The following is a 16254-nucleotide window of genomic DNA, read 5'->3' on the forward strand; positions in this document are numbered from 1 at the left end:
ATGTATTTGTAGTAATTTTTTATCCCTTTTCCACAAGGGTCCACCAAGGTGCTGTACAACAAATCAAACAAAAACAACAATATTAAAATAAAAATCAACAATGAAAGCATATTAAAACATTAAAACAACCTTTAAAACAACATTAACAGTGCACGGTTATGTATGTCTACTCAGAAGTAAGCCACAATAGATCACTCTTAAAACCTCTTGAGGGAGACTCGGGGAGGGGTGGAATGGAAGGGGGGGCCAAGGGTAAATCCCCCTTTCAGAATTTAAAGATAACTTTGCTAAGGGGTCGATCTGGTCCCTTTCTCCCCCTGGCCTGTCAGGTGTCAAAGGCTGTCAAACTAGCCTATATGCTATCTGGTCTAGTCTATTATCTTGTATGTTTCCTAGTACATTTCATTCCCTTTGACAGATGAAACATACAAAGCAATAGACAAGACAAGGCTATATATACTTGACAGCCACAACTGCAAAAAAATGACCCAACACACACACAAAATTACAAAGACATTTGTGCCCATTCCAAGGGCTGAAAAAAATAATTAAAAAATTGAGCCCCATTTGCACAAATGTCAGGTCACAAATAAATACACTTTTAAAGTGCCGGGGAACGCAACCAGGGTTGTGCTTGGAGCAGAAAAGGGGACTCAGCAGCAGACAAGACAGGTTCTGCCACTAAGTCCCCTGGGATATGTGATGGAGCCAGCTGGAGGACCAAGGGGAAAAGAAGGGGAGAACAACCTGCAGTAAGCCCCATCGTCTGTCAGACTCAGCTGGGTTGTTCCACAAACAACCCACACTGCACGGCTTGTTTGCCAGAGTGGGTTGACATGACATGTGAGCCCGGCCTGTGTGTGCACTTGATGGCTCCTAACATGCACAAGCCTACAGTAAAGAAATTTATGGGGTGATCCTAAACATGTTCACTCAGAAGTAAGTCCCATTGAACTCAGTGGAGTTTATTCTCCAGTAAGTGTTTAGGATGCAGACTTAGTCACAGTCAATCCAAGTTAAAGGCTCGGTTGTTCATGTAAAACACCACAGTGGCTTCACTTCAGAAGAAGACGGGGTGGGGGGAGCATTCGGGAATCCTTTGTAAGTTGTATATGTATAGAACACGCTTCCATGAAATGTTGATTTTAAAAGCCAGCATTACTTTCAGATGGCCTGTCTACTATTCACACTCCCCAATCACATTTGCACATATTTTATATATACTTCCTTCTGTGAAAATACCTGGCAGGAGCAAACAAAGATCTGTTCTTTCCATCATGTTTGAAACACCAGATCCATCTTCCCCACTCAAGAAGCCTTAAAATACCATCCCAAAATAGAGAAAATCTAACAATGTTTTTAAAACAACAAGCAAAACATGGATGCTTCAGTCAGTGCAGCTGGTGCATGAGCGTCTCACATGATGCTGATGAATATAAACGTTGCAACTTGACAAATCCCTGTCGGCTGCATTCTTCCTGCCTAGCAGAAAATTCAGAATCGGTGTTCTGCTGGATTTACTCATCTGCTCCCCTTAAATAATAAAGTAGCAGTGGGGTAGGAGAAATAGATCTATTTATGCCATTTACTATCAAAAATATTTATGTGGCTAACAAATAACCTCATGAGAACCTGAGCATGGCTTTCACGTGGGACCAAAAAAATGGGCAGATTGATTTTTCTCCACACATACACACACACACACAATCATTAAGTTTCAGTTTTACCTGCCCAGAACCTTTGGAAAGACAGTGTTCAGAAAGACACTGTTACGACGTCCAATGTTTTCCCCTAATCTCCTCCACCTTCGCCCCCATCCATTTCTCAGAAACAAAGACTCATTACTATTTTTAAAAAGTGCACCAGACCATGTGTGTCTAGGCCAGAGGTGGGCAACCTGGTCCCCACAAGATGTTTCAGACTAAAGTTCCTATAATCCCTGACTATTGGGCAAGCTGGCTGGGACTGATGGGAATTCTACTCCAAAACATCTGGAGGGCAGCAGGTTGGAGAAGGCTGGTCTAAGGAATCTTCCATTTTCATGATTCTATGCCATTTGCCAGTTTTAAAAGTGTTACATTTAAGTGCGATGTAAATTCTGATTCCCTTTAAGATAAATTTGATGTTACTTTTTAAATTGCATACTGGGGCTTGGGTTTCTTCAGCATTGCCTAGGCCAGGAGTAAGCAACCTGATACTTTCAAGATGTTTTGGACTACAACTGTGATAAACCCCAGCCAGCATGCCCAATGGTCAGAGATTATAGGAACACCCAATCAGTCAACATTAGCTTGCAAACATGCTAATTTTGATCCTTTGGGCACTCTGGCCTACCTTTGGTCTAGACATACCTGCTCTGGACTGGTGCATGTGAACCAGAGTTGACACCTGGCTAACACTGGGTTTCTATTCATAAGAAGAATTTTAAGGCATTCCAGTGCCTGAAACAGCAGGATGGTGATGGCATCCCAAGGCTTTGTTTTTATAAAGTCATGAACCTTTGTGTCTGAGAAATGGATGTTCCCAACCTGGTGCCCTCCATATGTTTTGGACTACTACTCCCAGAATTCTTGATCATTGCCCGAGCTGGCAAGGGCTGATGGGATTTGAAGTTCAAAATATTGGGGAAGTTCAGTGGAGGTTGCCTTAGACCAGGAGTGGGCAGCTTCGGAAGCCATTTTTGCCCCCCTTGTTGGTCACACACACCATGGCACCAGAAAACAATTAAAAATTGCATCCAGTGTAGTTATAGAGCTCCCAAAGGTTCAAAATTAGAACATTTGCAAGCTAATGTTGACCCTCTTGGTGTTCCATAGTGGCTACAGAGTACTAAAAGGGTCAACGAACAATTATTTTAACCCTTTTGGCTCTCTGTGTCTGCTCGGGACACCACTTCCCCCCACCACAAAGTATTTCTTTATTATTTGGGGAAGCAGTGGGGAGCTACATGTAGCCCACGAACTGCGTGTTGCCCACCCCTGCCTTAGAGAAATGCTTTCCCACACTGCCTCGTTCCCAGCAGTTTGTCAGGCAGCCCCTCCCCCAAACGTACATAGTCCCAAGACTCCTTTATTTCAAGCCATTTCAAAGTGGAAGTCAGGCATATGTTATTGGGAGCCGCGCCTGGCATCAGGAAGAAACAGGCTGGGCTGTGTAGTAGTAAATTTTGATGTGCAGGAGCTCATCATGACAGTTGCCATAGCTACGCCCCTGAGGAGAGTCCAACATCGCAGGCTGCTGTGTTGATCAGATCCACAAACTAGTTCTAGCAGTTTTTATCTCCAACAGGAGCAGGTCTTTTGTGACGCTAATAGGCCTTAATTACCAATTCAAGGTCAAGCCATCCCAAAATACTTTGCATTAGAACAGGGAGAGCTCAGAACAATATATATTTTCTGGGGAATCCATTTTCCCCTCAGCGACTGTGAGGATTACAGCTAAGGGCAGGCTTCTCTACCTCCCAATGTCCTCTGCAGCCCCCTGAAAATCTGTCCCTGAGCTCGAGGGACTCTTGGGAATAGTATAGATAGGCTGTCGGTGGCTGCAGGCAGAAGGGCGGTTGGCAGAAATCGCTCCTCCCCTTTGCATGAAGGGAAGAGCAATGTGGGATCCAACAAGTCAGAAACTTTGGCCCTTTCTGTACTTGGCAGGGCCAGCCCAAATATTTCACTTCCTGAGGCAGAGCAGAAAATGGCACCAGCCAGCCACGCAAGTCAAGGTGCCTAGCACCCAAGTTGTTTTGGCACTCAGGGCAGAAATACACATAGGCATCTCTGCACATCCGATCCCTGGCAGTATGCAATGTTAACCAATTAAAGCTACCTTAGGAAGATTATGGATGATGAAGATGATGATGATGATAAATTTCTTAGACACCTTTCTCAGAAAAAAATCCTCAAGGCATCTTACAAGAAGACTATAGTCTTGAAGGTGGCTAAGAAATGGATTAAACCAAATAGAAGTAAATAGCGGGGCCAGCCGCGGTACTTGGTGACATCCTGGGTTTCCTGGAGAGGTCCAACCTAGCAAAGGAAATGGCGGCCACCATGCTTTCATGCTAGACATTGGTCCTGGTTCAGTGTGCAGCGTGCACTGAGTCAGTGGCACAAGAAGGACCCCTTCAGACAGCCTAGTTTCACCAGTATCCCCACCCACAAAAGCCACGGTGCAATGGTTAGAATGGGAGAGTCTGAATGCTCCCCCAGACTTCCAGTGAAGCACGTGGAATCCTTCCATTTTTTTTTTTCTTTAGGCACCCTTACCACTTTGTAGGAGGATTAAATGAAAACGTGAAAAGGAGGAAAGGTGCTGTTCCATTAGATGTCGGATTTCCTTGTTCTGAAGGCTCTTTTGCTCTGGCACCTTTTGCCTGCAGGCAATGATAAAGCTACTGATTAAATTTTAAAGAAACTGTCTTTGAACAAGTCAAGAGCTGGAACTGTAGAGGAATACATTATTTAGGGTAGATACCATGTGATTTCCCGCACAGCAGTAGCCCTGGGAGTCCAGGCCTGCACAGACTACCACACAGAAACACTACCACCAAGTAACCAAGAAGAGCCCCTTGCTGTAATATATGCCGAAATAACCCATTTATTGCCTCCTCTGATTGTAACTTTAACAAGGCCCAGTTTTATAGCTAATATTCTAGAAAACTGCAGCCCCCTCTTTATGGCAAAGCATGAAGTCCCCCAGGAAAATGTGGATCACCTGAGTTTATCTTAGCTCATCCATCAGGGGCCTAAACAGATTTTCCACATAAAAATATATATCACATAGTGCCTGTAAAAAGATGAAGCTGCAAACAGCCAAACATCAGCTCAACAGCCTGAGGAGGGGGGATTTATGCGGGAAAATGGCCAGCAGTGATAGATGTTATACCCGTTGGTGGAGCTCTTTGTTGAAAGTTAGACTTGTGATTGACATCACACCTCCCATCAGGTGCTCTTTCACTGATTTGTACTCTGTTCCATTGTAAGCCAGAGGAAAGAGAGTCTCAGTGTGCTTTAGGGGCATGCTAGACCACACCAAGATCTGTATAGTGTAGACCGGTAGAGGCTGGTGGCTCTGATGTCCGTGAGGCGGTGAAGCTGCTCCAGGCTTCAGTCAGAACCAGTCAGAACTCTAAAGGAGCTATCCAAGGTGCTCCACAGAACTATCCTTTAGAGTTCTGACTAGTTCCGACTGAAACCCGGAGAGAATTCACTGCCCCACTGACATCAGAGCCACCAGCCTCCACTAGTGTACACTAGCGTGACCACTTCCACATCACCTAAAAAGACCAAAAAAAGGCCACTGATTTGCATAACATTTGCATGTGCTATTGTTTATGAATAGATGCAAAATCACTATTTATGTATGTTTATTTTTATTTATTAGTAATACTATACTGCTTAACATAATCAAATCTCTAAGCAGCTACCATACAAAAATATCAATACGCACAGTGAAAAATACATATATAACACAATATAACACTAAAAACATTAACTTGCAACAGTGAAGGTTAGATAAAAAGAAACAATAAAAAGAGGCAACAAAACAGAGCAGCATCATGATTATCAATTTTAAGCAAGAGAAAGCAGGCGTGAACAAGTACATTGTCAGGAGACATTTAAAACACACCACATTTCAATAGAAATACAATTCATTTCACCCTAGTGGGGCAGACGTAAGGGCCTGCTCAGTCTGTTGCCTGAGAGCTAACTAGGGATGGGAGAACCAGGGATGGGAGAACCAGGGATGCTTGCACTTGAGGAGATTTTCTGAACTTTACTTCAAAACCCAGTTTTTCTCACTCCCATTTTCATTTGCAACTTGTTTTTCTTTTTGTTTGAATGGGAATTTTAAACAGGGCAGTGATCATTTCCATGTGCTTCTTTTTTTTTAAGGGCACTTTTCTTCCATTGACTAAAGTGTGAAATGCATATTAATTATTTTGAAAATGCACATTTTAAAGTGCACACTTTTAGATATATATAATGCAATCGCAAGTTTGGGACTGTGCTAACTTTTCCTGGAAAATGTGCTCCTACTCACATTCGGAGTTGTGAACAGGGCATGTTCTGAGGATTTGCAAACTGAAATTAAATTCTCGTACATCCCAAAGTACCAACTGTTGATGGGCAACTTCAAAGCCTGCTACTGCTCTCCCTTCTGAGTATGGTTCTTTATATTTAAATCAGACTTGGATGGGACTTCCCATTAAATAGAGTTGGGGTGGACAGAAAGTAGTTCTCCAGATGGTTTGGACTTCAACTCCCAACATTCCTGACCATTGGCCATGCTGGATGGGGCTACTGAGAGTTGAAGTCCCAAACATCTGGAGAACTACCTTCTGCTCAGCACTGAAATAGAGGACTGTCCTCTGACAGCCCTTCAAACAGAGGACTGTTCTTTGTGAAGCGGGATACATGGCCACCCTGCTCTGGATATTTGCCAAGGTTAAAAGTCTGCAGGACATACTGGCCTGCAGGTGTGGGGTACAACTTTAAGCCTCTCCACCCAGAGAAGAAATAAAGAAATACTTGACAGTTGCTTCGCAATCACCTGAAATGCTACGGAAGTAGTCAGTTGCTGCCAAGGCACTCAACCACATTGCTGTTTCTAAGTAATTTCCTAACACCTCGACTCTGGAAAATCCAATTTTCCTGGGTTAGGTGTGTCAAGCGGAAGCTTGGACATCCAGAGCATGAAAACAAATGATTATGGGCTGTCTTCCTTTGGGATTCAACAGGTTGGTTTACGGTCCCTCAGCAGTCAGTGTAAGACCTCCTGATGTGGACAAATGTCTCACACTGTACCTAACTCCAGCTGCACCTAAGCTGCCACTGGGACACCCTCCCTTTTAGCCAGTCAGAGCCCTGGCAAAGGTAAAGCACCACACCGAAAAGCAATGTCTCTCTCTACCGATAAACCAGTTAGCAGCCATTAGCATTAGTAAAGGTCAGGGACCTCCACCCAAACAGGGGCTCACCTTTGCACAAGGCACCCCTGGCCAGAAAGCTTGACCTGATCTGTACTCACTTTTGTTCTTAAGAAAAACCCTTTACCTCAGTATACCCTTCTCTGAGGGTTTAGATTGCTTCACCTTCTCTCACCCTTCAAGGGAGTTCATCGCCATCCTTCCTCCAAGAGAGCTTGTGCTTCCCCACTCCCTCCTAACTAACTACTCCTCTCCCTTCCCTTCCCTTCCCTTCCCTTCCCTTCCGCAGTATCATCTTTTTGTTATCTTTCATTCAGGAAAGTTAGGCCTCAAGGGGACTTACCACCAGCCTTTGCTCCCTCTTCCCATGGGCACCAATGTGCCTGCAGATGCCTCGCTTAGTGCCTACTAGCTCCCTGCCCCTCCTGATTTTTATCTTATTTCCTCTTCTTTTTTTAGCTCAGAGGCTGGCATATGTCCCCTCAAGGGCCACCTTGCCTCCCAAGAATGCATCTGGGCCCAATGTGGCATTCTGAGGAAATAGAAAGGATGGGAGGCTGCAGCCAAGCACTGTGTTTTGAAGCATGTCCAGCCACCCACAAAAAGGATGAGTAAGCTGGGAGGGGTAGGGCGTGTTCTCGGGAACCCAGGGGGTGTTTTGCCCATGCTGTGTGTGTGTGTTTCTCTGAGCATCACCAGTTTGCCTTCTGTGAAACTGATATTTTGTTGGGCTTTTCGGGGGCAAATCTAACTTGGCTTTTGGGGCTCGGACCCCACTTCTGCCTTGTAGTGAGTTTGCATGTGTCTCAGCCTCATCAGTTTTCATTCTGTGAAATGGGTGTTGAAGCAGAAAACTGTGGGTTCAAGAGAGAAGATTTGTGTTTTGGAGCTCAGACTCTCCTCTGCCTTGTACATAGGTTGTTGGGCAAGTTATTTTCCTTTTAGTCTCCCCAGTTTGCCTTCTGCTTGTGTATGCCCACCATGGCAGCCATTTTGTGAGTGGGCAAGCCCTCTCACAGCAGCCATTTTGTGAGAGTGCCCATGACACTCTCAAAATTCCAAATGTGCCCACTCCAACAAAAAAGGTTGGAGACACCTGTCTTAAGGAATAAATCCCATGACACCAGTGTCCCAGTGCACAAGACAAACCTCGGGATCACAGCAGCTTCCTGAACAATGGAATAGTCCTCCACAATTCGATGTATGTATGTATGTGTGTATGTATTTTACAACATTTATATACCACTCCACATCTAAAGATAAAAGAATAAAACACCATCTTAAAAATGTGTTATTTTAAAAAACAAAATTCAAGTAAAAACCGTGGCTGGTCAGTCAAGGAAGACTTCCTGAAATAAAGATGTTTTCAGGAGGCACCAAAAACAACACAATGTTGGCACCTGCCTGACCTATAGAGGCAAGGAGTTCCATAGAAAAGGGGCCACCACACTGAAGGCTCTTCTCTGGGTGGGCTCGAATCGGGCCATAGGTCCATGCTGAACCACTAGGAGCATGCCATCTGATGATCTCATTGACTAGGCAGGTTGACGTAGTGCTGTGCCGAAAACATCATTTCCTCTATTTTGGGCATTTGGGAAGTGGGGGAAATGAAAATTCCAGCAAAAGAGGCTGGGAGAGGTGAAAATTTTGAATAACTTTTTTCTTGGGGAGGAGGACAAGATTTCAGCTTAACTTTTAAAGTGTAGGTGGTGGCTACAGGGTCTTCTTTTTATTTTTTATTTTTTAAAAAAAATCCCTGCACTGAGCCCAGGACTCTTCTCCAGCCCAGCAGTTCTTTCTGAACTCCCAGGAGACCACATTACCTCCGCCTCTCCAATAGATATTCAAGAAACGTTCCACGGCTGCAGAAGCTTCTTGCAAAACCCGAGCCATCAGGGATTTTAGAGTTTTAGAAGAATTCTGCTCTTCCTTGAAGCAACACAGAGCAAGCAAGATAAGCATTTTTCTAAAGCTCCAAAAGTCCCATTCGTTCTTTGCAAAGAGGCAAAGAAGGGTGTGGTCACGGGGTCTCATGGGAGTTCAAGAAGTGCTGCTGGGTTGGAGAATCTTGTCTGTAAAGAGTCTCATGCTGGGGGCGTTTTTCGAGTAAAAAAAAGAAAAGGAAGATCCTTCAGCCACCTCCCAAACTTAAAAAGGTATGTGGAAACCCTGCCCCCCTCCCCAAGGAGGAAATTCTCTGAAATTCTCCCCCTACCTGCAAAAGTGGCAGAAAAAAACAATGTCTCTTTTGCAGGAAGAGAAAAAATTCCTGAAAATAGGGGACAGGGTTTGGCACAGCACTAGGTTGATGAGGGAGGGGGATCCCCGTTGAATTAACATAAGAAATATTTGCACCCCAAATTCTCTCTCTCTCCTTCACCAACTGCATTACCGCCACCCATGTACCCATGGGAAAAGGTCACTTACATCTCCCACTTTCTAGTCTGATTCGATTCCACAATTGCCTATTTGGCTCCCAGCACCCTCCCTCCTCCTGATTAAGAATCAGCCTCCCTCCTTCAGAAACAGATCCGTGCCCAGGCACTCTCCCCCCGCCCCGCCACCCCCTCTCATTCCTCCCCCAACCCCTGGATGTCTCCCAGGATTAACTAATTATCTGCCAGTCTGGTTCATGTTTTGCACATGTAACCACCTTTCTAATATTTCTGTAAATAAATGCATATTTCATCATTCTGAGACTCAGCTCTTGTCTTGTCAGTAATTTCCCATTTTAGAAAAGGAGCCCAAGTCCCAGTGAAAGCGCTCATTCCCTATTCAGGTATTCCCCATTCAGGCATTCCCCAAGTCCCAGTGAAGTGCTCATGCCCCATTCAGGCATTGCTATTTTTGCTGCAGTGCGCCAGACTCTAGGCTAAGGAACATATTACCCAGATACATGTGTACTATTAAAACACATTAAAACATGATGCGCAATAACACCACCTTCTCAAAAACAATCCCAGACACACAGCATGTGACCCATCAAGCCCACCAAACATCTATAGCAGTCCCACCAGGGGTTCAGTAACCCTCCTGTCCTATCCTTTTGCCATCTGTCAGAGACTGAGAAACCAGAATGCTTACTGAGCCTCTGTTGGGTTGCTATATATGGCTGGTGGGCAGTGTTCAATTTGGAGGGTCATAAAGTTGTGCAGGCCAATTGTAAAACTCTGTGTGCAATAAAATGCTATGAAAAGGACGAGGATTTTAAAAATGAAGAAATCAGTAGGACCGCATGGGTTAGTGGCATCAGTGCTTTCATTGCATTCCCCCCGCCCTTTCCCCAGTGCAGACTTTAAATCTGGATTCAGAAGCCAGAAAGATACTTTACAAATTAGTGTTACCTTGATTATTTTCAAACTTCAGAAGAGTGTCTACAGAACAGCAGGGTTCCATTATCATTTCTCCAGAGATGTTCCTCGGTGCACCCTCCACTAATTTTTCTTTAGATTTTCTGGGGAAATGTTTTTCGTTCTCGGAAATTGGATTGGATGGAAATTGTGGGATGAAAAAGTAAAGTGGGCTTATTAAAATGCCGCCAGCATCTCATGGATTTATTTATTTTAAATAAAGTACATTTGGAAAGACTTCAAAACATATTATACTTTGCATTAGCCTCATCTTCCTTTTAATTTAAAGTTACATACTGTGATGTTAACATTTATTTGTATAGGAAACCTGCAGTGCGTAAAAGTAAAAAAATAAAAAATAAATTAGGAATGATTGTATTGGTAAATCTGGGGTCAGAAAAGCATTGAGTGTCCTTTTGGACAGATCTAAGGGCTTCCTGGGGAAATGGTCGTTTTGAATCAATGTGAGAAGGGTTATGGAAGGCACTGTTTGCTGCTCTGGGCCACTGCATCAGGGCAGTGGGGACAGAGCAAGTTGGGGTGTTCTCCTGTGATTGAGGGCCAAGCTACATATTGTGTTAAAACATAGTCTGGCTGTGTGTGTGTGTTTGTTACTTTAAATAACAGATACAGGATTTAGGGTGGCCACTTACGCATTGCCAAAAAAGAGGAAATGCATCACCATAAGCAGAGGACAAAAGAGGACACCAATTTGAAGATGCTAAAGTATATGTATAAATGCAAATTTAGAAATAAAAACTATAAATAGCAATACAATACATCTCTCACCATGGTGAGGAAGACTGGCCAGGTGACGTGTGTACCTGCTAAGTCTGCTGTCCAGGTGCTACCTGTGAATGGTCAACTTCAAGGCCTGTGCTGCTCTCTCTCCATATGGTTCTTCAGCTTGAAATCAGGTTTGGACTGGACTTGTTTTCAAAAAGATATCACCTTCAAATAGAGGACTGCCCTTTGACAGCTCATCAAACACAGAATCCTAACATAGTTCTTTACAGGTCACCTGGTATGCAGGATTAGGACTGCTGGTGGAGATTTTTTTTTAACTCTTTCTCCACAGCCCATTGAAAATCCCCCCCCCCCAATAGCTGGTGTGTGTGTCAGGAGGGAAGTGACCCAACTTTTGTTGGGATCATGGCACAGAGACCATGTCTTGGTCCTGGTCCTGGTCCTGGTCCAGGGAGGGAGGGAGGGTAGCAGCTGCTATTTACAAATTTAAAAAAATAAACTCACAGGGCCAAACTATGCATTTAATGTAAATTTAGCTCTAAGGATGTTGGGACCTCTCTAATAGATATGTGTAGAACTAAACCACTAGCCTCTTATTCCCTCCACTACAGAGAATAATACAGATGCCTTCTGGAGGCATCATCCTTGGAGGAAGAGCGAGAGCTCCAGGAAACCAAGAGCACCCCAGATGAGTTGCTGTCACCAGACCAGGAGGAGCCTGTGCCCTCAGGGGAGATAGCTGCAGGTCCGTCCCTGTCAGAGGGAGGGGACTCTGCCTCTGAGGCAGAATCTGAGCAACCCCCTGACCCCCGGAAGCATCATTACCTCAAGCAACAGGCCAGTAGGGCTCCCGTGAGAAGGAGTGCTCACTTGCAAAGAAGGACTTCTCAGAAGAAAGTGACTCCTTATGAGTAGGGCTCTAGGCAGAGAGCTCTAATGTACTGCAGCTGAGCCCTGGGTGGGGCTTGGCAGACTCTGGTGATAAAAGCCTGCAGAGTCTGCCTAGCCGGTGCTGGAAGCAATGTTGTTGTTTCAGTTCTAATATCGGCGACCTTGCCCTGTGATTGATGTTTTGTGCTCCTTATCCTCTGGCTGGGATTCAACAGGCTCCAGCTGCTGGCAGCCAGCACCACCAGGTCCTGTGTGGCCAGCCTTGTTGGCAGCATGTGCACAGCCCTTACCACTAGTGGTGGCAATATAGCACCTTTGGGGGTGAGCCCCCAAAGGACCCGAGCTACAAGTTTCTGGAAGGTGTGACCTACTTCTTCCAGAAGCTTGTGTTTCTGCTTGTTTGGGGGATTATCCCTAGAAGGGCTATATTGCTGCTGCCAATGGTAGGGGCTGTGTGCATGCTGCTGCTGCCAACGCTGTCGGTTCCTACCCTGGACTCCTGCTGGACCCTGCTTCTGGACTGTGTAATGTATCTGGCTACCTAACTGTGTGTTGACCTCTGCCTGCTATCTCGACCACTCTGACCGTAGCCTGAACCTCACTTGTCTGAAAAGTGTGTACTTGAACATTTGCCTGTTTTGTCACTTTGATTTTGGTCAGCTCCTTCACTCCAGGTCTGCTGCAGCCAATGCAGGACAGCAAGGCTGAGAAAGGCCTGAGGCCCATGAGATGAACAAACAGCAGTTGTGGATGCTTTGTGCCTGGCGCATCCTGCCATGGTGCTGCAGTGGGTTGGATGCAGACTTGGGTTGGATGCAGACTTAGGTGCGTGCAACTGGGCTGCTAGAAGCAGAATTCCCTGTCCCCTCTTTCCCACAGCAGCCCCTCAAAATGCTCCACATGGGGCAGGGCCCCTGCTGAACGGGTTAGGCTGTGATGCAGGCAAAGACACCTTCTGTGAGTGGAGCTCTGCCCAATGAAGGTGCCTCTGCCCGATTGTTGGGATCCCCCTTCTGCTGCACCACAGCTGCTACATTCAGCAGAGCCCCCATTCCCTTGTGTACCAACTTGAGGGGACTGGAGGGGCTGCCATGGGGAGAATGGAGTGGGGAAGTCCACTTCCACTAGCCCCACTGATTATCATTATTTTATTATTTATTAATCATAAAACTAACTTAACTAACCTAAGAATTAAATAACTAATGGGACTTAACTAACCTAAGAATTATTATCCCTATGTAGCAGATGGGGATTGAGGCTAAGAGAAAGCCTGTGTGGTTTGCTAATGCCAACTAATGGGCTCATGGCAGAGGCATGATTCAAATCAGGGACTTCCTGATTCCTGGCTCAGGCTGTGGTTCTATACCCATTTACCTCATAGTAAGCTCCCACTGAATGCAATGGGACTGACCTCTCTAATAGACATGTATAGAACTAAACCACCAGCCTCTTATTCCCTCCACTACACCAACATCTCTCGGATGGATGCCTTTGAAGGTCGCCTCAAGCTCTGTGAGGGCTCCAGATAAACAAGGCCACCACAGAACAAACAAATTTTGAAACACTTTTGCTTCCAGGTACAGGAAATGACAAATCTGAGTGTGTAACTTGTATAATATTACTTGCAGGCATGGAATTGATTGGTTAATGAGATGATATCCATTCTTTCTTTTCCCCCTGCGCACCATATCAAACCTTGGTATGTCACTTCTCTAGGCAAGATATAAATACCGGGTGAGGCTCCCTGCGTGTGGAGATGTTCCATGCCCACCTTGATATTGTTGACCCCTAGTTGCTGAGCATGTCCCAGACATCCTATCTTCCTGAGCACAATCAGTGTGCTGTGGTTGCTCATTTATTGTGGGGGGGGGGGACTGAGATGTCTTTGCAAGAGTGTTCAGGAAGACATTGCCTTTTTCTCAATGTTCTCCCCACCCCAATCACAGCACAAATGTTAGGGCTGTGCACGGACCCCCCGATCCACTTTGGATGCCAATTTGGACCTTCTGAATAGACCCTAATTTGCTTTAGACCTAATCTGATTTGGATTTGGATCTGAAGCGAGAGTCTGATATCCGAATTATTCAGATGTTATTTGACTTGCATTGGAAAACAGAAACGACCATAACTTTTTCAGTTTTTATGATAAATACATGAAATACCCAGCAGCCCCTATGGAGGTGATTGAACCTGCCTAATTTCAGAAAGTTTGGTCCAGTCGTTTTTGTGCTAGGTGAAGGTAACATTTGCATTTTTCAACAAAAACTCTGAAAGCAAAGAGCTATAACTTTTCACTGTTTCTACAAAAGTGCATGAAATTTAGCCTCCTGGCAGCCCCAGTGTAATTGACTGAAACTGCCAAATTTCAGAAAGTTTGGCCCAGTAGTTTTTTGTGCTAGGCACAGGTAAAATGTGCTGTTTCTCAGAAACTCAAACCAAAGATCATAAAGGGATAATCAGAGAAGTTAGGTGTTTAAGTGGTGATTAGGAGGTCACCATCCCTAATCTCTGCTGTAGGTTTCCTTGAAGTGCAAAATATAGCCCCTCTCCCCTAGTAGTTTCCTATTCAGCTTCACACTGGATGACCTCAGGCTCTTCTCATTAACCCCCCTTTGGCTGAACTGAATACACATTACCTGGGAAAACAGTACTGGCGGCGGAGGAGAGGCAGCTACGGGCATGGGCACTGTGCGGGTGCTGGCACAAGGCTGGTCTCCACGCTCCGCTGCCCTAGACCAGGACGCACTATCCGGACTGGGGGCAAGCCAGCCTGGCTACGGGCGCTGCTGGTCCCACCAGCACCTTGCCCACCTCTGCCCCTGTCAAGACCCCTTAGGTGCCTCATATTGGGCTTGCTTTGCCCCACAGTTCACAAACAAATGCGTAGTGCTCTGCCCACTATATATTATGTATTGTATAACATATATCACAAATGCGTAGTGCTTTGGCCACTATATATTGTATGGACTCCGGTGTAGTGCTTTGCCCCACAGTATTTGGCCACAAGCGCGCGCACACAAGCAAAAGCAAAGGATACAGAAAGAGAAGCTACCTACAAGCTAAGCGGGGGGTGGGGAGAGAGGGGGAAGGGAAGGAGTACAGTATGAATCCTAACAAAAGAGAAAAGGGTTTTTTTTTTTTCTTTGATTGTTTGTTTTGAAAGGTAAGAGTTGAAATGGGGAGGGAAGGAATACAGGAACTGAGAAGGGAGGGGAGCCAAAGAATAAGGCAAGGAAATTACTCTGTTGTGGTTTTTTGTTTTATAGTAAAGAATCTAGAAAAAGAAAGATAGGGAAGACTAATAGGAATCACTGAGTTGAGAAGGGCTGGGTGGGAAGGAAGAAGAATGACAAATGAAGCTGCAGTAGAATACACACACCACACAGATCTCTGTTCTCTTAGCTGGCAGCAACAGACTCTCTCTCACAGCGAAATGAAAGCAGGCAGATCTGTTATATACAGAATTCCCACCAGCACCAGAGACTGCTGGGCTAAGTTCAGCCCTAACCTGGCAACTAGAGTTGCCATTTGGCAAGGCTCCCTCCTCCTCCTCCTCCTCCTCCCCCCCTCCCCTCCCTGATCTTTCACAAGTCGAAGTCGATACATTTTACAGACAGGCTGCCTAGGCTTCAGGATAGCTCCGAATCTCCGAGGCACACTGGCCCGATCTACATTGTGCCCGCCACCCCGCCGAATTCGGTGTCCCGTCGGGTTAAACGCTCTTGCATTTTTATGCGATTATCCTCACTCACCCATTTTCTCCGCTCCACTCCCTCCTCCACTCGGAGCTTCGGAGCTTCGTCAACAGGTGGCACTGCGAGGAAATAGGGGAGGCGGAACGCTCTATGGTCTTGTCAAAACTGCCCCACTGTCATTCTCCTGCCAGTGAAATGGTGCCCAGGCAGCTCGCGTATTGGCAGGAGAGGGAGGTTGAGCTGATGCTCCAGATGCTGCCCCAGGGCCACCATGGTCATGAGGAGCTCAACCAGGGGGAACGAGGCGGTCTACAGGGCAGTAGCGAGGGGGCTCTCACAGGCGGGGTTCCCTTGCTCTGCCCTGAAGGCCCGCACTGAGTTCAAGGCCCTGAAGGCCCAGTTCTTTGAGGCCCTGGAGCAGCACTCTGGGACGCCTCCCCCTGAGGCTCAGCCTCCCCACGAGAGGGAGATGCACGCCTTGTGGGTGCGTGCCGGGCAGCCGAGCCCGCCAATAGGCGCAGTGCAGGTCAGCCATGGGGTGTCTCCACTACTGTGTCTTCGGTGCTGTGCCTGTGGAGTGTTGCGTGGTGGTGTCTGAGGTGGGGCTGGTGGTGGACCTCCCAGGGGGAGGGCTGGCAAGGGGCCT

The sequence above is a fragment of the Heloderma suspectum genome, chromosome 3 (assembly GCF_057233095.1).
Source record: "Heloderma suspectum isolate Gila_16-S chromosome 3, 16-S_ref, whole genome shotgun sequence".
In the NCBI taxonomy this organism is placed as follows: domain Eukaryota; kingdom Metazoa; phylum Chordata; class Lepidosauria; order Squamata; family Helodermatidae; genus Heloderma; species Heloderma suspectum.